The sequence below is a fragment of the Bubalus bubalis genome, chromosome 4 (assembly GCF_019923935.1).
Source record: "Bubalus bubalis isolate 160015118507 breed Murrah chromosome 4, NDDB_SH_1, whole genome shotgun sequence".
NCBI lineage: Eukaryota > Metazoa > Chordata > Mammalia > Artiodactyla > Bovidae > Bubalus > Bubalus bubalis.
This window is the reverse complement of record NC_059160.1, coordinates 41,670,105-41,692,746: the sequence shown is the minus strand read 5'-3', so window position 1 is coordinate 41,692,746 and position 22,642 is coordinate 41,670,105.

The window sequence follows — 22,642 nt, the reverse complement described above, 5'->3', positions numbered from 1 at the left end:
TTCTTATTTCTGATTTCTTTTGGATTGTTTCCAAAATATTTCTACTCATTCCTAAGTGTTTCTAGTTAATGTTCACTTTTTAAGTTGCATGCTTTACTTAAAACAGTTCCCACATATGTGTTTTAATGTTATATGTGTGTAATTGTAACTCCAATACTTGAAATCTTTGGGAAATTTAACTCTGGTGCTTCTTGTTTCTGCTGACTCTCATTTATGGTTATTGCCTTCTTGTATGTTTGATAGTACTGTTTGTGAGTTCATTGCTTGATCATAATCTGTAGGAGTTCTCCGAATCAAACTTGGAGAGCTCTTGTCCAGACATGGTTTGTTTCTATTTGTGTCAGTAACCAAGACCATCAGTTCTTGGAGTTTTGGCTTAAAGTTTATCCAGGTTCAGTTTATACATAACAACTGTCATTCCAAGGTTTGGTACCAAAAAGTGTGTTGTTATAGGAACAGTTCTTCAGGCTAACACTGTATTTTCTGGTTTCCTGCTCACTCAGGCAGCTTTCTGCTATCCTGGCTGTTTACTGTTTTTTAAGCCATCAGGGATTTGCTTATGACCCTGTAATTTGTGCGTCAGTCTGTTTGACTTTGACTTCACCTCAGCCAATGGAAATAGATCATTACAGGGATGTTTACAGTGTAAAGTCTCTTCTCCCTGACTGTCACAGATGCAGACTGTTTCTGTAAATGCAATTTTTCCATGTGATACGTAGGTTGCTACACTTTCTCTGCTTCTTGGTCTAGAGAAGCTCCAGCAACCAGCCTGTGAATCTCATTCCTGCTTTTGAAATAAAAGATTTATTTCAGATTTATTTATCTAGTCTCTAACTAGAGATTTAAGTTATGTCCTTAACCTTCCAGCAGTATATTTTGCTACTTAATCCGAATCCTGACATGTATCCAATCCCAAACCCCAAAACTAACAAGAACTTTCTAAAATATGCATTCTTAACATGCTCCCATACTCAGCCCTTCTGCTTATTTGTAATTCAGGGATTTGTCTCAGTTTCTTCTTCTCATTCTACTTGTCACTTTTGAGTGATACTCCCCCAAAAAGGAAAAAATTCTAACTTTGCACTACTGTTTTCAAATCTTATGTCCCACTACATCTTTTGAGATACTTTCATTTTTGAAGGTACAAGATGCACTTTAAAAACTGTGCCTGGTAGTTTGTTACCACTAACATTCAACTACCAGGTGCAACTCACCTTGGTTTAAAATATTTTCACATTATTTTAACTTTTTGTGTTGTGACTATTATGTGGCCTTACATCTTCAGCATTTTTAAAAAATGCTATAGAGGACTTCAAAAGTGTTTTACTAAAACAAAGACATAATGATGAAAATATAAATGATGTAATATATTATTTCATTATTACAAAGATGTAATGATATAAATACTAAAGTTCATAATATCGTAAATGAAAAAAAATGAATAGGATTTCCATTTCTAGGTAAATGAAGATACAAACGTGATAATTTCATAGAAAAAAGTGAAAAAGAAAATATAAACACAAGTATAAGACTGATATCTAAAACTTAGCAATCCAGCTATTTTTTTCTCACTGTATTATCTTCTAAGAAACTTCACTAAGTTTTGGCATGAAATTAATACTTTCATTTCAACACACAGTGCCTTATGGTAACCCAATAAAATTTTTTATTGTTAAAACAAAAAATAGGGCATAAAATTAAATAATTCTTTTGCTAAAGTCAAAAGGAGGCCAAAACTGAAGATATTTTATTCAAAGTTGCAGTCCTTTTACACTAAAACAGGTAGCTTTTACTGTCCTTAAAAAACTTGTAAAAATCAGCTACAGAGTTATTGAAAATCCCCTGAGAGAAAGCAAAACAAACTACTGGCAAAATTCCATTGTCAAATTACATATCATTGTGTTAAGTCAATGCCATTCATTGTGAAAGAGGAATTATGGTCCTGTATGTATACTAGGAATAGGAGTACGTCAAGGCGTGGATATTTTCACCCTACTTACTTAACTTATATGCAGAGTACATCATAAGAAACACTGTGCTGGATGAAGCACAAGCTGGAATCAAGATTGCTGGGAGAAATATCAGTAACCTTAGATATGCAGATGACACCACCCTTATGGCAGAAAGCGAAGAACTAAAGAGCCTCTTGATGAAGTGAAAGAGGAGAGCAAAAAAGTTGGCTTAAAGCTCAACATTCAGAAAACTAAGATCATGGCATCTGGTCCCATCACTTCATGGCAAATAGATGGGGAAACAGTGGAAACAGTGGCTGACTTAATTTTTGGGGCTCCAAAATCACTGCAGATGGTGACTGCTGACATGAAATTAAAAGACACTTACTCTTTGGAAGGAGAGTTATGAGCAACCTAGACAGCATATTAAAAAGCAGAGACATTACTTTGCCAACAAAGGTCCGTCTAGTCAAGGCTATGGTTTTTCCTGTGGTCATGTATGGATGTGAGAGTTGGACTATAAAGAAAGCTGAGCGCTGAAGAATTGATGCTTTTGAACTGTGGTGTTGGAGAAGACTCTTGAGAGTCCCTTGGACTGCAAGGAGATCCAACCAGTCCATCCTAAAGGAGATCAGTCCTGGGTGTTCATTGGAAGGAATGATGTTGAAGCTGAAACTCCAATATCTTGGCCACCTGATGCAAAGACCTGACTCATTTAAAAAGAGCCTGATGCTGGGAAAGATTGAGGGCAGGAGGAGACGGGGATGACAGAGTGTGAGATGGTTGGATGGCATCACCGACTTAATGGACATGGGTTTAGGTGAACTCTGGGAGTTGGTGATGAACAGGGAGGCCTGGTGTGCTGTGGTTCATGGTGTCTCAAAGAGTCAGACATGACTGAGTGACTGAACTGAACTGAAATGAACTGATATATACTAGAATATATTTTGTTGGGGGCTTCCCTGGTGACTAAAAGTGTCCATCTGCTAATGCAAAAGGCCTGTGTTCAATCCCTGGCCCAGGAAGGTCCCTTATATGGCAGAGCCACTGGGCCTGTGCACCATAACTATTTGAACCTGTGCTCTAGAGCCCGCTGCCTTAGAGCCCATGCCCTGCGGCAGAAGAGGCCACCAAGGTGAGATGCCCACGCACCACAACTGGAGAGCAGCCTGTGGCTGATAGCAGCTAGGGAGGAGCTGGTGCAGCAATGAAGACCTAGTGCAACTGAGAATAAATATAGATACATTTATATTTTTTTAGAAAGAGAAGATTTTGTTTGGAGTTGGATGAAGCCACTAACCACTAGAAAATGAATCAATTCTTGGCATGTGTGGTATATGAAGAAGTGGTAAAGTATTTTTTGTTCTGCTCATTACTAAAAATCCAGTGCTTCTGGAGAAATTTTTTTTTTTATGTAGATTTTCACTATGTTGTAGGCCATAACATAGACTGGAAAGGGTATGCTGGATTCAGTTCAACGCTACACCAGCTAACTAGATGTAACAATGAAAGTTGCACTTAAAGGGCAATGCATGCATGCATTGCTTTATAAAGAAAAATGGTTGGTCAATAATATGCCTTCTGATCTTATTTAAAGGAAACTGTAAAAAATATGAATAAACCAAAGGTTGGCAGCTTGTTCATCTCCCCAGTGTGTACAAACCAAACCAGGCTTTTACCTGTATCACTTGTACCTATAGCCCTGCCTCCCTCACCAAACTCCAGATTAATTTATCCAATTACTTGAATTCTCTGGTTAGATATTGAAAATGGATACTTAAAATTAACATATCCTAAAGATAATTTTGTTTCTTCCCCCCCAAACCGTGGTCTTTCTGCATTCATTACTATCTCAGTTATGGGATCACCACCAACTCTTTGCATCAACCAAAAACCCATGGGACCTTCTAAACTGTGCCCCTGATTTGTCTCTTATTCCACTACAATTTGCTCTCCACACACAGTATCCAATCAATTATTTCCTATTTATACTTTTAAATCTATGAAATATAGTTTATATACAGAAGAGTATATATGATATAAAACAAATGTTCATGTATCTACACACAGCTTTAGAAGTTGAACCTTATACGCAAAAAAAATATCAGATTTTCTGCCTCACAGTAAATATAAAATTTAACCTAAAATGGACCAAAAATATGAATGTTTGAGCTAAAACTATAAAACTCTTTGAAGAAAATATAAGGATAAATCTTTGTATCTTTGGGTCTAACAAGGATTTCTTAAATATGACACCCAAACTGTAAGCAACCAAAGGGAAAATATATACAAATTAAACTTCATCAAAATTAAAAGCTTTTGTGCTTCATAAAAATGGAACACTTTCAGGATTTCAGAAGGCTACTTGTGCTTAAATCTCCTCTCTCCTATCGAGATAACCATAGCCCTTTGTTTTTTTCCTCTTTTTTTTTGGATCATTCGCTTGCTTTACTTCAGTTTTGAAATTACATAAATGGAGTCCACTGTATATGTTCTTTTGTGACTTTCTTTTTTCTCAATATTATGTCCATGAGCTTCATCCATCCTAATGGATATAGCTGTATAAAATTTTATAGTATATATCATAATTATGGGCATATTTATACCATAATTAATGGGCTTCCCTGATGGCTCAGATGGTAAAGAGACTGCCTGCAATGCAGGACAGCCAGGTTCAATCCCTGGGTCGGGAAGATCCCCTGGAGAAGGTAATGGCTACCCACTCCAGTGGAGAAACCCATGGACAAAGGAGCCTGGTGAGCTACAGTCCATGGGGTTGCAAAAAGTCAGAAAAAACTGAGCAGATAACACACACACATACACACAGAGTCATGGACTTTGGGCTGTTTTCAGTTATCAACAGTGCTACAATAAACACTCTGATACATGTCTCCTGGTACTTTTGTGTAAGTTTCTCTAAGATCTGTATCAACGTGGCTGTAGATATTGGACTAATAACCATGAAGTTATGCATCCTCATTTTCCCAAAATAGTTATACCAATTTAATACTCTGACAACTAGTAGAGGGTGAGTTTGCATTGATATTTTTTAATGTTTTGGTAATGTGTTTTTTTCTACTTTTTACCAAGCTAGTGGCTGATATAGTTATTGTTGCAGTTTTAATATGTATTTCTCTGGTTAATTAATAATGAACATTTTTCATGTCTTTATTGACCATCTGAATTTCCTCTTTTGGAGAACAGCTTTCTCAGATATTTTGTTAATTTTCTGTGTTCTTTGTCTTTTACTATATTGATTTGTAGAAGTACTTTTAATACTCTAGATGCTAAAGTCTTCAGTTATTTGGTTTGCAGATACTTTCCCCAAATTTATGGCTCCAAATTGATCTGATCTGTTAAAAATGCCAATCAGATCTGGTCACATGCTTGTTTAAAGACTTCTAGTGACTCCCAACTGCATTTGGCTGTAAAATCTAAACTTTCATGATCCTCAAGGCCCTATATGATCCAGTCCCTGCTAATCTCTTGCCTCCCTAAACTCCTGCAACACTGGCTTTCTTCTTATTCCTTAATTGCATGTGTGAGGTATGTGTGTGAATTCCTTCTCTTGCTCAGCTTTGAATAAGTGCCAATTCTTGGCAAATGCTCACTTGCACTTCTGCAGAAAGTTAGATAGGCTGAGCTGCAAGGTGCATAATACTAGCACTGATAAAAAATGTTTTCTTGCAATTTTGTAAAACCAGAGGGTAAAAACAACAAAAGTAATCTCAACAACAAAAGAGGAAGACAGAGACTAACTCAAGTAATGTCTATTGTTAATGTTTGTATCCAATGGAAAATTTTCAACTTATGTAGTAGACTAGATGTTACATATGAGGAGAATTATATAAATCACAGTGGAAGCCCTTCAGATGAGTTAAAGTCCAACCTACTACTGGCTGCAGGTCTACTGGGGGCCACACTTGCTGAGTGACTTGAAGGTTACATTCCTGGGAAGAAACACCAACAGGGAATATCACACCTGAAAATATAGGGTATAATGTTTCTCTGTCTTTTATTAGAATTTCTGACATTGAGTTACATACCCCTCATTAATAGATATAATATGATTAAGGTCTTTCTATGAGAATTCTCCACTCAATGTGACTCAGTGAAACAAAAAGTTCTTGTGACCAAGTTTGTCTAGTCTCAAGGCATTTGTATTTACTGTTCTTTTTAAAAATACTGGCTTTGAGATATCATTCATATATCATGCAATTAATCCATTTAAAGTATATCAGATCAGATCAGATCAGATCAGTCGCTCAGTCGTGTCCGACTCTTTGCGACCCCAAGAACTGCAGCACACCAGGCCTCCCTGTCCATCACCAACTCCCGGAGTTCACTGAGACTCAAAGTATATAGTTTAATAAATTTTAATATATTTAGAGTTGTGCAACTAATATACAATCAATTTTGGGACATCTTAATCACCCTCAAAAGAAACCCTGTAGCCATAAGCAATGCATTTGCTCTTTATGCCTGAATACTAGTCTCCAGGTTTCATAAGACTGACAACTTCTTGACAAGTCTCAAGTGAAACATTACCATTTCCAGGAAAGCTACCTTACCTCTCCTTTTATTCCCTGACTTCCTGTGGATGACAGTGTTTGTTGCTTACAGTAACTCCCTGTCCCCTTCTCTTCTCTTGTTTAACAGAACTTTGATTTTGTTCAGGTATCAGATAGCCATATGCTACAGGGGCAGTCAGACCCATCCCCATCCCAAGACATAAAGCACAACCAACCTAAGCCAAAGGTGATGTCTCATTTCCCTTGATTGGTTTAGTCATGGTACTGCTATAATACAAGGGTACTGCTGGGAATTCTTCTAGGTATCTATCTTGTGCTCTTAGAAAGGGAGATGTGAGAGGGCGGGGGAAAAGACCATTTCCCCTACCTCAGAGAAGGCAATGGCACCCCCCTCCAGTACTCTTGCCTGGAAAATCCATGGACAGAGGAGCCTGGTAGGCTGCAGTCCATGGGGTTGCTAAGAGTCAGACACGATGGAGCGACTTCACTTTCACTTTTTACTTTCATGCATTGGAGAAGGAAATGGCAACCCACTCCAGTGTTCTTGCCTGGAAAATCCCAGGGACAGAGGAGCCTAATGGGCTGCCATCCATTGGGTCGTACAGAGTTGGACACGACTAAAGCGACTTAGCAGCAGCAGCAGCAGCAGCAGACTCCTTAGTGCAACAATGTATTGTTTAGACGCACAGAGCCATCTTACAAGCCTGAGAGGAAAGCTCAAGAGAATCAAAGAGATGGAGTCACAATGTCATTGAGCCACTGAGTAACCAGCCCTGGAACCATCTTACTCTGACAACCCATAGTCTAGTTGGGGAGGTGGGAGAGGAATACTAACATAGATCATTTCTGTGTGAGAAATGAGGAATGCAGAGGTGAATGTGGTGGTCTGGGTGGGTGGAGAACTGCACTTCCTACTCCAGTTGCACAGAAGACTAGGTAAGCAAGGAGTCCCTCTCTGTGCTCTGTGTGGTGGTGGATTTGTATGAACACTTCATTACATAGGCACAATTGATTAAATCATTGCCATTGGTGATTGATGTCACCCACCCCTCTCTGCTCCTCATAGGTTGGGGGGCAGTGGGCTGAAAGTTGCAACCATCTATTCTCATGGCTGTTTCCCCTGGCAGCCAGCCGCCATCCTTAGGAGCTTTCTAAAAGTCAGCTCATTAACATCAACTCAAGTGTTAGTCCAAAGGGGCTTGTTATGAATATCAGTGTTACGAAACTCAAGTCCCTGTGCCTAACTCACAGTGAGGCCAAAACAATAGAAGTTTGGAGCAAAGATAGATTTATTGTAAGGCAAAGCAAGGAGACAGGTAGCTCTGGCCTTAAAAGCCAGAATTCCCTGAAGGCTTTCAGCAAAGCCCTTATAAAGGCAAGTTGAGGGAGGGGCATGGTTAATTATTGCAAACTTTTTGGTGCTGGTTTTTTGTTCTTGCAACTGTCCATATAGGTCATGTCATGATGTACCTGTAAACCTCCAATAGGACAAATGTTATTCTCTGTTCAGGTCAGATCATGGTCAGTTTGTCACGTATATTTCAGGTTATAGGCAAATTCTTTTACAGAAAGTGCAGAGCCAGCATGACTAAGGACAAGCGACAGAGCAAAAAGGTTAAAGTGAGGTTAAAGTGAATATGGTGTCAGATTTGTTCTTTCCTATTTACTCAAGATTTTCCTCTGGAGATATTTCAGCAACAAAGACCAAATACTATTGAGAGAGTCAATTCCTCAGTTCAGTTTAGTTGCTAAGTCGTGTCAGACTTTTTGCAACCCCATGGACTGCAGTATGCCAGGCCTCCCTATACATCACCAAGTCCCGGAGTTTACTCAAACTCGTGTACACTGAGTTGGTGATGCCATCCAGCCATCTCATCCTCTGTTGTCCCCTTCTACTCTTGCCTTCAATCTTTCCCAGCATCAGGGTCTTTTCCAATCAGTCAATTCTTCACATCAGGTGGCCAAAGTATTGGAGTTTCAGCTTTAGCATCAGTCCTTCCAACGAACACCCGGGACTGATCTCCTTTAGGATGGACTGGTTGGATCTCTTTGCAGTCCAAGGGACTCTCAAGAGTCTTCTCCAACACCACAGTTCAAAAGCATCAATTCTTCAGTGCTCAGCTTTCCTCATAGTCCAACTCTCACATCCATACATGACCACTGGAAAAACCATAGCCTTGACTAGACAGACCTTTGTTGGCAAAGTAATGTCTCTGCTTTTCAATATGCTATCTAGGTTGGTCATAACTTTCCTTCCAAAGAGTAAGCATCTTTTAATTTCATGGCTGCAATCACCATCTGCAGTGATTGGAGCCAAAAAAAAAATAAAGTCAGCCACTGTTTCCACTGTTTCCCCATCTATTTCCCATGAAGTGATGGGACCAGATGCCATGATCTTTGTTTTCTGAATGTTGAGCTTTAAGCCAACTTTTTCACTCTCCTCTTTCACCTTCATCAAGAGGTTTTTTAGTTCCTCTTCACTTTCTGCCATAAGGGTGGTGTCATCTGCATATCTGAGTTTATTGATATGTCTCCTGGCAATCTTGATTCCAGCCTGTGCTTCTTCCAGACCAGCGTTTCTCATGATGTACTCTGCATAGAAGTTAAGTAAGCAGGGTGACAATATACAGCCTTGACATACTCCTTTTCCTATTTGGAACCAGTCTGCTGTTCCACTTCCAGTTCTAACTGTTGCTTCCTGACCTGCATATAGGTTTCCCAAGAGGCAAGTCAGGTGGTCTGCTATTCCTATCTCTTTCAGAATTTCCCACAGTTTATTGTGATCCACACAGTCAAAGGCTTTGGCATAGTCAATAAAGCAGAAATAGATGTTTTTCTAGAACTCTCTTGCTTTTTCCATGATCCAGTGGATTTTGGCAATTTGATCTCTGGTTCCTCTGCCTTTTCTAAAACCAGCTTGAACATCTGGAAGTTCACGGTTCATGTATTGCTGAAACCTGGCTTGGAGAATTTTGAGCATTACTTTACTAGCATGTGAGATGAGTGCAATTGTGCAGTAGTTTGAGCATTCTTTGGCATTGCCTTTCTTTCGGATTGGAATGAAAACTGACCTTTTCCAGTCCTGTGACCACTGCTGAATTTTCCAAATTTGCTGGCATATTGAGTGCAGCACTTTCACAGCATTATCTTTCAGGATTTGAAATAGCTCAACTGGAATTCCATCACTTCCACTAGCTTTGTTCATAGTGATGCTTTCTAAGGCCCACTTGACTTCACATTCCAGGATGTCTGGCTCTAGGTCAGTGATCACACCATCATGATTATCTAGTTCGTGAAGATCTTTTTTGTACAGTTCTTCTGTGTATTCTTGCCACGTCTTCTTAATACCTTCTGCTTCTGTTAGGTCATACCATTTCAGTCCTTTATCGAGCCCATCTTTGCATGAAATGTTCCCTTGGTGTCTCTAATTTTCTTGAAGAGATCTCTAGTCTTTCCCATTCTGTTGTTTTCCTCTATTTCTTTGCATTGATTGCTGAGGAAGGCTTTCTTATCTCTCCTTGCTATTCTTTGGAACCCTGCATTCAGATGCTCCTATCTTTCCTTTTCTCCTTTGCTGTTCACTTCACTTCTCTTCTTTTCACAGCTATTTGTAAGGCCTCCCCAGACAGCTATTTTGCTTTTCTGCATTTCTTTTCCATGGGGATGGTCTTGATCCCTGTCTCCTGTACAATGTCACGAACCTCTGTCCATAGTTCATCAGGCATTCTGTCTATTAGATCTAGTCCCTTAAATCTATTTCTCACTTCCACTGTATAATCATAAGGGATTTGATTTAGGTCATACCTGAATGGTCTAGTGGTTTTCTCTACTTTCTTCAATTTCAGTCTGAATTTGGCAATAAGGAGTTCATGATCTGAGCCACAGTCAGCTCCCGGTCTTGTTTTTGCTGACTGTATAGAGCTTCTGCATCTAGGATCTATCATTTTGTGGTCAGCAGTTTTCATCGGAAAGGGATCTGCTTCCTGTAAAAGCAATTTAAGAATGTGTGTCAGGCCTTTATCTGTATCTTTCAGGGAACTGGAAGTTCAGTGATTCTGCTATGTGGCAGAATTGTGGTCTAAATTGTTAGCAGTTCCCTAGCCCAACAGCTATTCTTTGTTTCTACATCTTTCATACTTCCCAATCATTTACTCAAGTCAGCATTTTACTTGAAAAGACAAGGACACAGGAGCTCATACACAATTTTACAACTTTTTGGTAAAAGAATGTTGCCCATGGCCTGAAATATACAATATACCCTATCTCAAGGCTCTGACTTTTAAGAATTGGTTCATGTAGAGATAAAAAGTTGCAGAACAGAGAATAACGTTTATCCCATTGGAGGTTTACAGGAACATCGTGACCTGCCCTATTGAACAACTGCCATAGCAAAGGATCCAACAACAAGAAGTTTGCAAAACTAACCATGTGTCTGTCTCACCTGGCCTTTAAAAAGTCTTTGCTGAAAGCCTTTGGGGAGTTCGGCTTTCTCTTTGCATGGCCCTGCAAAAAACCTTTCTCTGCACCGAACTTTGACATTTCAGTGTTATTTGGCCTGTGTCAGGCACAAAACTTGTGTTTGGTAACACCACCGCCACCACCATCTCTAGCAGCACTATTGCCACCAGAAGAACCACTCTTCTTTTTCCCTGGAGGGCACCTTCCACTTGGTTGCAAGGGAGCTGAGAATGCTAGGTGGGGGCTCTGGAGAGGTATAACCTTTGGGGAAACCACCACCAGACTCAGCTCTGTTCAAGACATGCTGTGATTCATTCCCCATAGCTTCCTCCATTCTTCACACTGCAGCCTGAGTGATACCAATTCCCTTCTTTAAACCTTTAGTGGTTTCCATTTCTTTTGTGTGTGTGTGTGTGTGTGTGTGAAGGCAGGAAAGTTGTTAGTTCTGCTTTTATTCACCCTAGTTCATTGAAAATGTACTTTAAAAAATATTTTAATTTATTTATTTGATTGCTCCGGGTCTTAGTTGTGGCATGTGGGCTTTTTGATTTTTGTTGTGGCATGCAGGATGTTTAGTTATAGCATGCAAGATGTTTAGTTGAGGCTTTCAAACTCTCAGTTGCAGCGTGTGGGATCTAGTTCCCTGACGAGGGATCAAACCTAGGCCCTCTGCATTGGGAGCTCAGAGTCTTAGCCACCAGACCACTAAGGAAGTCCAAAAAATTTATTTGTTTTAAAGGTCCTGTAATTAGAGTGAGTACCCACTAATGTGCTTCCCAGGTGACTCAGTGGTAAAGAATCTGTCTGCTAATGCAAGAGACACAGATTTGATCCCTGGGTTGGGAAGATCCTCTGGAGTAGGATATGGCAACCTACTCCATTATTTTTGCCTGGAAAATTTCATAGGCAGAGGAGACTGGCAGGCTACAGTCCATGGAATCACAAAAGAGTCAGACACAACTGTGTGACTGAGCACACATGTTCACTTCCACTAATGTGGGATATAAGTCACCCCTCTTAGCTTGGTATTTTTGTCTTTAGAAAGCAGAATTTGTACAAGGATTCTGCTTGTATACCATTGATCACATGGTAGTTGCAAGAATGGCAGATATAATGATGTGTACAATCTAAACAAGATAGACCAATTAAAAAGTTATATAATGTAAAAGTATATTTGTTAAAAGTTAGCCATGAGGACAGATGCATGCACTGGGAAGAGTAGTTGATTGGGATTGAGAGCCTGTATGCAGTAATATTGCTTTTTCTTCCTCCAGTACAGTCACTGCTACTAATAGGTAGAGGTATTCCACAGACATCTAGCTCCACAAGGGTAAATGGCAACCTGCTACATATATGATCTAAAGTGTGTCTGTGAATCTTCTGTGGTAACTCCCACAAAAATAGCACATAATGCAGGTAGTAGGAAGCACTGGTTATTCTAGTTGGGCTTTGAAAATGTTTAAATTTTGACTTTAATAACTGAAGAGTATCTTTCCTCCTGCATTTTCAAAACTGACACGCACATAGAGTGAAGGAATTTTGATGTTTGTTTGGCCACAGTGATAACTGAAATACTCTTTAGAAATACTTTTTAATAGTATGTTTTAGTCACAAACAACATAAAACATGGATCATCTATCGCTTTAAGCTGAAAAGTAGAAGTGCATATGAATTTTAATGCTTTCGGTTTCAGTAGTCTGTAGTTTTCTACCTTTCTCCTAAAAAACGAAACTGATATAAGTACTTGTTTAGTTTCCATTTCCTTTTGAATAATATTCAGATTCAGTTCTTTGGTCATCAAGATTTTGCCTCACCTGGCTTCTGGCTTTTCCAATCTTATCTCCTACTATTCCCTCCTCCATACTGACCTCCTTTGGTCCTTAAAACTTTACTAAGCACATTTTTTTGCTTCAGAATGTCAACCGAAAAAATAATGTAGGAGGCTGAAAATAAGAAAAGAATTTATTTGGAGTCTTAAGAATTGCAATTCATGACACACAGATTTAGGTAAACCCAAAGGAGAGTTCTAAGGAAGAGAGTCAGAAGCTTATAAAGACAAAACTCCAGGCTGTTAAAAGTTGCCTAACAAAAATTGTGATTGACTTGGATGTGAGTCAAAAAATATTTGTCCTTAGGAATCACAAGTTGTTTTAAAGTAGTGGTCTAATAAGTAAATAGACTGTCATGAATTGTTTTAGAGTAAGAATCCAACAAACATCTTCAGTTTCTGGCAGGTGTTCTGGATTACTTCATCAGGTCAAAAGGTCAGATTTCATCCAGGCTGAAATGTGCAAAAGCCATACTTTCTTGATGATTTCCTGGTTCCATTTTAGAGAGCTCTCTTAGCCATATTGACTCTATTTTTATTTTCCTTTCACAAGAGTCTCCTCCCTCAGTCCCCAGATCTCTGCATTGTTAGCTCCTTTTTATAGCTCAAGTATGAAGTGTAAAACAAATAAATAGGGAAACAATTAGATTGTGATTGACTCTAATGCCATGGGGCTTCCCAAGCGGCTCAGTGGTATAGAATCTGCCTGCCAGTGCAGAAGACACAAAAGACACAAATTAGATCCCTGGGTCAGGAAGATCCCTTGGAGTAAGAAATGGGAACCCACTCCAATATTTTTGCATGGAAAATTCCATGGACAAAGGAGCCTGGTGGGTTACAGTTCATGGGATCACAAAAAGTCAGACATGACTTAGTAACTGAGCACCCACACACGCTAATGCCATGGCAGCCTATTTAAGCAAACCAAAATCTAAGCATGTGAATGTCAAGATTATGCTAAAGACAACCATTATGCTAAAATGCTAAAGACAACCAATCACAAATAGCCAACTAGGCTTTTAGCTATAGCCAGACCGAGGAGCCTGGTTGGCTGCAGTCCATGGGGTCGCTAGGAGTCAGACATGACTGAGCAACTTCACTTTCACTTTTCACTTTCATGCATTGGAGAAGGAAATGGCAACCCACTCCAGTGTTCTTGCCTGGAGAATCCCAGGGATGGGGGAGCCTGGTGGGCTGCCGTCTATGGGGTCGCACAGAGTCGGACACGACTAAAGCGACTTAGCAGCAGCAGCAGCAATCAAATAATTTCCTTCTTTGGTTCTGCTCTTTCTCTATGTAGGTCTCTCCTCCCAAATCCTATCAGCAGAACACTGCTAACCACTTCTGGTTTAGCACTGCCTAATTCTAATCAAATTTTTTTCAAATAAACTCTCAAGATTTTTAATATGCTTCATTTTATCTTTTAATAGGTTTTGGCAAAAATGTCACAGTCTCACAGATGCCTCCCATGACTACCCACAGCAAAAGTAATCCCTCTATCGTCTCTCCCCTTCCCCCAACACCCTCTCTCTCCTTGATCCTACCCTGTTCTTCATCGTCCTCATCTCCACACATTGTTTGTGTGCTTGTTTTCTATGTCTCACACTAAAATATAAACTCCAAGAGGATATATTTGCTTACTAATATATGCTACCTGGCACCTAGAAAGCATTAAATATTTGTTTGAATGAATGTAATGAATGGATTTTAAAAAGTCTGACTGTATGACAGAAATATCAAGCATTTGCTTCCATTGTAAGTGACTGATAAATATGAGTTAGGAGTCATGTAATACTGTAAAAATAAAAATAACAGATGAAGCTAACAAGAAAAAGACAAGGTTGTCTTTGCAATGGCTCTCAGCATACTGATGAAGGAAACCAGTTGCCATCTTCTCACTGTTGCAAAACTGATCATTGTCATTTTGGCTTTATTTAACTATTATTCTTATTAGTGTTCAAAATGTTAGTAATATTTAATTACTTTATCTAAAAATCAGTGGTTTATTTATGAATTGGATATTTTCCACTCTGTCCTGTGGGAACTTCCTTGGTGGTCTAGTGAGGTGATAATCAAAACCATCCTCAAGAAAAAGAAATGCAAAAAGCAAAATGGTTGTCTGAGGAGGCCTTACAAATAGCTGAGAAAAGAAGAGAAGCTAAAGGCAAAGGAGGAAAGGAAAGATATACCCATCTGAATGCAGAGTCCCAAAGAATATCAAGGAGAGATAAGAAAGCCTTCCTAAGTTATCAATGCAAAGAAATAGAGGAAAACAATAGAATGGGAAGAACTAGATATCTCTTCAAGAAAATTAGAGATACCAAGGGAAAATTTCAAGCAAAGATGAGCACAATAAAGGACAGAAACAGTATGGACCTAACAGAAAAAGAAGATATTAAGAAGAGGTGGCAAGAATACACAGAAGAACTATACAAAAAAAAGATCTTCCTGACCCAGAAAACCATGATGGTATCAATCACTCACCTAAAAGCCAGACATTCTGGAGTGTAAAGTCAAATGGGCCTTAGGAAGCATCACTACAAACAAAGTTGGGGGGGGTGTGATAGAATTCCAGCTGAGCTATTTCAAATCCTAAAAGATGATGCTGTGAACGTGCTGTACTCAATATGCCAGCAAATTTGGAAAACTCAGCAGTGTCCACAAGACTGGAAAAAGTCAGTTTTCATTCTAATCCTAAAAAGGGCAATAACCAAAGAATGTTCAAACTACCACAGATTGCACTCATTTCACATGCACGCAAAATAATGCCCAAAATTCTCCAAGCTAGGCTTCAACAGTATGTGAACCGAGAATTTCCAGATGTTCAAGCTGGATTTAGAAAAGGCTTTTCAGCAGAGATCAAATTGCCAGCATCTGTTGGATCATAGGAAAAGCAAGAGAATTGTAGAAGAACATATACTTCTATTTCATTGACTACACTAAAGCCTTTGACTGTGGATCACAACAAACTGTGGAAAATTCTTTAAGAGATGGGAATACCAGACCACTTTTCTTGCCTCCTGAGAAATGGGAATACCAGACCATATTACCTACCTCCTAAGAAACATGTATGCAGGTCAAGAAGCAACAGGTAGAACCGAAGGTAGAGAAACGACTGGATCAAAACTGGGAAAGAAGTACATCAAAGCTGTATATTGTCGCCCTGCTTATTTAACTTATATGCAGAGTACATCATGCAAAATGCTGGGCTGGATGGAGCACAAGGTGGAATCAAGATTGCTGGGAGAAATATCAATAACCTCACATATGCAGATGATTTCACCCTAATGGCAGAAAGCAAAGAGGAACTAAAGAGCCTCTTGATGAAAGTGAAAGAGGAGAGTGAAAAAGCTGGCTTAGAACTCAACATTCAAAAAACTAAGATCATAGCATCTGGTCTCATCACTTCATGGCAAATAGATGGGGAAACAATGGAAACAGTAACAGACTTTATTTTCTTGGACTCCAAAATCACTAAAGATGGTGAGTGCAGCTGTGAAATTAAAAGATGCTTTCTTCTTGGAAGAAAAGCTATGAGAAAACTAGATGCCTTATTATAAAGCAGAGACATTATTTTGTCAGCAAATGTTCATATAATCAAAGCTATGGTTTTTCCAGTAGTCAAGTATGGATGTGAGAGTTGAACCATAAAGAAGGCTGAGCACTGAAGAATTGATGCTTTTGAACTGTGGTGTTAGAGAAGACTCTTGAGAATCCCTTGGACTGCAAGGAGATCAAACTAATCAATTCTAAAGGAAATCAGTCTTGAATATTCATTGGAAGGACTGATGCTGAAGCTCCAATATTTGGCCACCTGATTCAAAGAGCCAACTTGTTGGAAAAGACCCTGACTGGGAAAGATTGAAGACAGAAGGAGAAGGGGATGGCAGAGGATGAGATGCTTGGATGGTATCACCGACTCAATGGATATGAGTTTGAGCAAGCTCAATTCAGTTCAGTTCACTCAGTCGTGTCCGACTCTTTTCAACCCCATGGACCGCAGCACACCAGGCCTCCCTGTCCATCACCAACTCCGGGAGTCCACCCAAACCCACGTTTGCTCAGGAGATGGTGAAAGACAGGGAAGCCTGGTGTGCTGCAGTCCATGGGGTTGCAGAGTTGGACACGACTGAGTGACTGACAATAGCAATCCTTCTGTACTCTGGGCTCTAATAAGCTGACCTTTATAGACTGTGTAAACTGGGATCCCTTGACCTCTAACCTCTGGTTGGGTTGAAGGCATGATGGCACCAGCAGATCAAAAGAGAAGATAGAGAATGAGTTAGACTGTTTATTCTTCCAGTTCTCTCCTGTCTGGGTTGCACTTGCTGACTGTGTTCCCTTACTGACCCAGAGGCCATACCTCCTTTTTGGTGGCCTCACCTATGTGAGGTGGCTTCTCTGGTAGCTCAGACAGTAAAGAATCTGCCTACAATGCAGAAGACATGGGTTCCATCCCTGGTTTGGGAAGATCCTCTGGAGAAGGAAATGGCACCCCACTCCAGTATTCTTGCCTGGAAAATCCCATGGACGGAGGAGCGTGGTAGGCTACCGTCCATGGGATGGCAAAGAGTTGGACATAACTGAGCGACGTCACTCACACCTATGTTAATTCTCTCCAGATTTTGGTAATTGCTCCCTCCCTATCCCTTTAGGGCTAGGAGAGGTAAGGGCTTTCTGCTATTGCTAGTCCTAAGGTATTGAAACATTATTATTCCTGTACCCAAACCTTTGTAAACAGTCTCTTTATTAAGGTTTTACTTTTCTTGTTTGAGTTTGCCCAGCTGTTTCCTGACTTAGATCCAGAATCATACACTATATGCCTCAAATCCATGAGAATTACAAATTCATGGATCTATAGTCTAGAAACAAATTAAATCAAGGATCAAGCTAATGAAAATTTTAACAATGCAGAATTTATGATCATGAGCACTATTGTTTCCAACTTGAAGTAAGACATGAGTGAAGTGAAGTGAAAGTCACTCAGTTGTGTCTGACTCTTTGGGACCCCATGGACTATACATTCCATGGAATTCTCCAGGCCAGAATACTGGAATGGGTAGACTTTCCCTTCTCCAGGGTATCTTCCCAACCCAGGGATTGAATCCAGATCTCCCACATTGAAGGCAGATTCTTTACTAGCTGAGCCACCAGGGAAGCCCTCTTTCCCAGAAATCCCCAGAAAAATTTTCCTGCTTCTTATTGGCCATGAATGAATCTTATGCCCATGTGAACATTCTTGAATCCATTTGAATGGCTAAGGGAATATTGTAATTTCTTGATTAGTCTGAGCCTGTTAACCCTTGAATCAATAATTACAGTAATCACTGATTAGCCTTAATCTAGACCCATCTCTGAATATGGGGTCAGTCCCCAAACCACATTGCTGGTATAAAATAAGGAAGGAATGAGATGAGTATGTTAAGGCAATTATAATAGACATCAGACCTATCTTATTCAGGAGCAAGAGATTCATATTCTTGGTATAGATGTGGTAAGTATCTGAGAGGCTAATTTGTAAATTGTAGGCCCTAAAATCTGTAGGAAATCATTGTAAAATATGTTCTAGTTCTAAGAATTGTGATATCATGAGGATTTATACATCTTTGACATTTAAAATAACTGGCGAGAAATAACTAGAACTTTGTTATCCCACCTTTTTATATAATTGACATTTCCTTAAAAAACAAAAAAGTTGTGACATCTTCTTTGACTATTTAGAAGAATATAGTTAATCTTGAAGAATGCAGGCACCCAAAGTTGAATACCTCATAAGACTGGAGCAGTGACCTGCATTTTTCTGGTATTGAAGAATGAAGTAATCAATGGGAAGACCTAGATGGACAGCTGTGTAGCACTCAAACTGGGGATCCCTCAACAAACAGACAGGAAGGACCATGAAGTCTGCTCTTATCTGATCTGTCAAGGTCTTCTGAGGTCTAAATGATCAGAGCAGAGGATTCTTCCCCCAGATTACTGAATTCATAATACATGTACTATTGCTAGTATTCAATATTTCCACTAAAAGCAAACCAGCATAATTTCCCAGATCTATAGCTGCAAGCCTATATTTTCCATAGCCCTACAAAATTCAGAAATGGAACGGACCTAACAGAAGCAGACCATACTAAGAAGAGATGGCAAGAATAAAGAGATCTTACAAAAAAGATCTTAATGACCCAGACAACCATGATAGTGTGATCACTCACCCTGAGTCAGACACCATGTATTGCAAAGTCAAATGGGCCTTAGGAAGCATGACTACAAACAAAGCTAGAGGAAGTGATGGAATTCCAGCTGAGCTATTTCAAATCCTAAAAGATGATGTTGTGAAAGTGCTACACTCAATATGCCAACAAATTTGGAAAACTCAGCAGTGGCCATGAGGCTGGAAAAGGTCAGTTTTTTTTTGTTTGTTTTGTTTTTGTAGGACATATATTAACTTAAACTTTATTTTTTTTAATTTAATTTTATTTTTTAAACTTTACATAATTGTATTAGTTTGGAAAAGGTCAGTTTTCATTCCAGTCCCAAAGAAAGAACGTCCATACTACTGCACCATTGCACTCATTTCATGTGCTAGCAAGGTCATGCTCAAAATCCTTCAATAGTACATGAACTGAGAACTTCCAGATGTACAAGCTGGATTTAGAAAAGGCAGAGAAACCAGAGATCAAACTGCCAACACACACTAGATCATAGAAAAAGCAAGAGAATTTAAGAAAAACATCTACATCTTCTTCATTGACTACACCAAAGTCTTTGTGTGGATCATAACAAACCGTGGAAAATTCTTAAAGAGTTGGAAATACCAAACCACCTTAGCTGTCTCCTGAGAAACCTGTATGTGGTCAAGAAGCAACAGTTAAAACCAGATATGGAACAACAGACTGGTTCCAAATTGGGAAAGGAGTACATCAAGGCTGTATATTGTCACCCTGCTTATTTAACTTCTATGCAGAGTGAAGCACAAGCTGGAATCAAGATTGCCGGGAGAAATATCAAAACCTCACATATGCAGATTACATCACACTTATGGCAGAAAGTGAAGAGGAACTAAAGAGTCTCATGATGAATGTGAAAGTGAAGAGTGAAAAAGCTGGCTTAAAACTCGACGCTCAAAAAATGAGGATCATGGCTCTGGTCCCATCACTTCATGGCATATAGATAGGGAAACAATAGAAACAGTGACAGACTTTATTTTCTTGGGCTCCAAAATCACTGTGGATGGTGACTGCAGCCATGAAAGTAAAAGATGCTCACTCCTTGGAAGAAAAGCTATGACCAACCTAGACAGCATATTAAAAAGCAGAGACATTACTTTTCTGACAAAGGTCCATCTCTTGTCAAAGCTATGGTTTTTCCAGCACTCATGTAAAGATGTGAGATTTGGACCATAAAGAAAGCTGAGTGCCAAAGAATTGATGTTTTCAAACTGTGGTGTTCAGGAAGACTCTTTAGAGTCTATTGGACTGCATGGAGATCAAACCAGTCCATCCTAAAGGAAATCAACCCTGAAGATTTATTGGAAGGACTAATGCTGAAACTGAAGCTCCAATACTTTGGCCACCAGATGGGAAGAGCTGACTCACCTGGAAAAACCCTGAGCTGGGAAAGATTGAAGACAGGAAGAGAAAGGGATAGCAGAGGATGAGATGTTCGGATGGCATCACCCACTTGATGGACATAAGTTTGAGCCAACTCCAAAAGATGGCAAAGGACATGGAAACCTGGCGTGCTGCAGTCCATGGGGCTGCAAAGAGTTGGACATGACTGAGCGACTGAACAACAACAAAATTTACATGTCCAAAATTTAACATCACTGTCTTTTCAAAAAACCTCTCTAATCCTCTCAGCTCATTAAATGCACCACCATATGTCACTCAATTCTCCAAACCTAAATTCTAGAAATTAGCCTTGACTCAAATCTTTCCCCTACACTCCAACCAATTGCTAGTGAAATTCAAAAAGAAGTATTGTTCAGAAGCAGAAGAGCAGGCCTCTGACCTGTCTGGACACTGCCCACATTCTATGCCTGTTTACAATTGCAGCAAGTCAGGCAGTTCTTTAGATAAAAAAGGGAATGTGTCTTGGAATTCTTCATACTCTGGAGGCCTAGCCAACCTCCTGGGATCTAAGAAGTCTTATGACTCACAAGTGTAACAAACAGCATTGTAAAAGTTTGAGTAAAAACTTAGCTGCATTTTTTTTTAATGTAAACTGATGATAACATCAATTTGTAGTCTGGGATTATAAATGGGAGCCCCCAAACTGCAATTTGACATCTCACCCATGGAGTAGATACACTACTTTGGACCCTTTCTCAATTAAGACTCCAGATTTCTCTTAATGTGGAACTTCCCAGTGCTGTTCAAGTCTGGATATAGGTGTTGACTCAATTTGGTGATGAATATGCTGTTCAGTTCAGTTCAGTTCAGTCGCTCAGTCATGTCCGACTCTTTGTGACCCCATGAACCGCAGCACACCAGGCCTCCCTGTCTATCACCAGTTCCCAGAGTTGACCTAAACTCATATTCATTGAGTCGGTGATGCTTTCTAACCATCTCATCCTCTGTTGTCCCCTTCTCCTGCCCTCAATCTTTCCCAGCATCAGAGTCTTTTCAAATGAGTCAGCTCTTGACATCAGGTGGCCAAAGTATTAGAGTTTCAGCTTCAACATCAGTCCTTCCAATGAACATCCAGACTGATCTCCGTTAGGATGGATTGGTTGGATCTCCTTGCAGTCCAAGGGACTCTCAAGAGTCTTCTTCAACACCACCAGTTCAAAAGTATCAATTCTTCGGCGCTCAGCTTTCTTTATAGTCCAACTCTCACATCCATACATGACTACTGGAAAAACCATAGCCTTGACTAGACGGACCGTTGTTGACAAAGTAATGTCTCTGCCTTTTAATATGCTGTCTAGGTTGGTCATAACTTTCCTTCCAAGGAGTAAACGTCTTTTAATTTCATGGCAGCAGTCACAATCTGAAGTGATTTTGGAGCCCCCAAAAATAAAGCTAGCCACTGTTTCCCCATCTATTTGCCATGAAGTGATAGGACCAATGCCATGATCTTCATTTTCTGAATGTTGAGCTTTAAGCCAACTTTTTCACTCTCCTCTTTCACCTTCATCAAGAGGCTTTTTAGTTCTTCTTCACTTTCTTCCATAAAGGTGATATCATCTGCATATCTGAGGTTATTGATATTTCTCCTGGCAAATTGATTCCAGCTTGTGCTTCTTCCAAACCAGCATTTCTCATGATATACTATACATAAAAGTTAAATAAGCAGGGTGACAATATACAGCTTTGCTGCTGCTGCTGCTGCTAAGTCACTTCAGTCGTGTCTGACTCTGTGTGACCCCATAGAAAGCAGCCCACCAGGCTACTCTGTACCTGGGATTCTCCAGGCAAGAACGCTGGAGTGGGTTGCCATTTTCTTCTCCAGTGCAAGAAAGTGAAAACTGAAAGTGAAGTTGCTCAGTCATATCCGACTCTTAGTGACCCCATGGACCGCAGCCTACTAAGCTCCTCCTTCCATGGGATTTTCCAGGCAAGAGTACTGGAGTGGGGTGTGATTGCCTTCTCCGAATATACAGCCTTAACATACTCCTTTTCCTATTTGGAACCAGTCTGTTGTTCCATGTCCAGTTCTAACTGTTGCTTCCTGACCTGCATACAGGTTTCTCAAGAGGCAGGTCAGGTGGTCTGGAATTCCCATCTCTTTCAGAATTTTCCACAGTTTATTGTGATCCACACAGTCAAAGGCTTTGGCATAGTCAATAAAGCAGAAATAGATGTTTTTCTGGAACTCTCTTGCTTTTTTGATGATCCAGTGGATGTTGGCAATTTGATCTCTGGTTCCTCTGC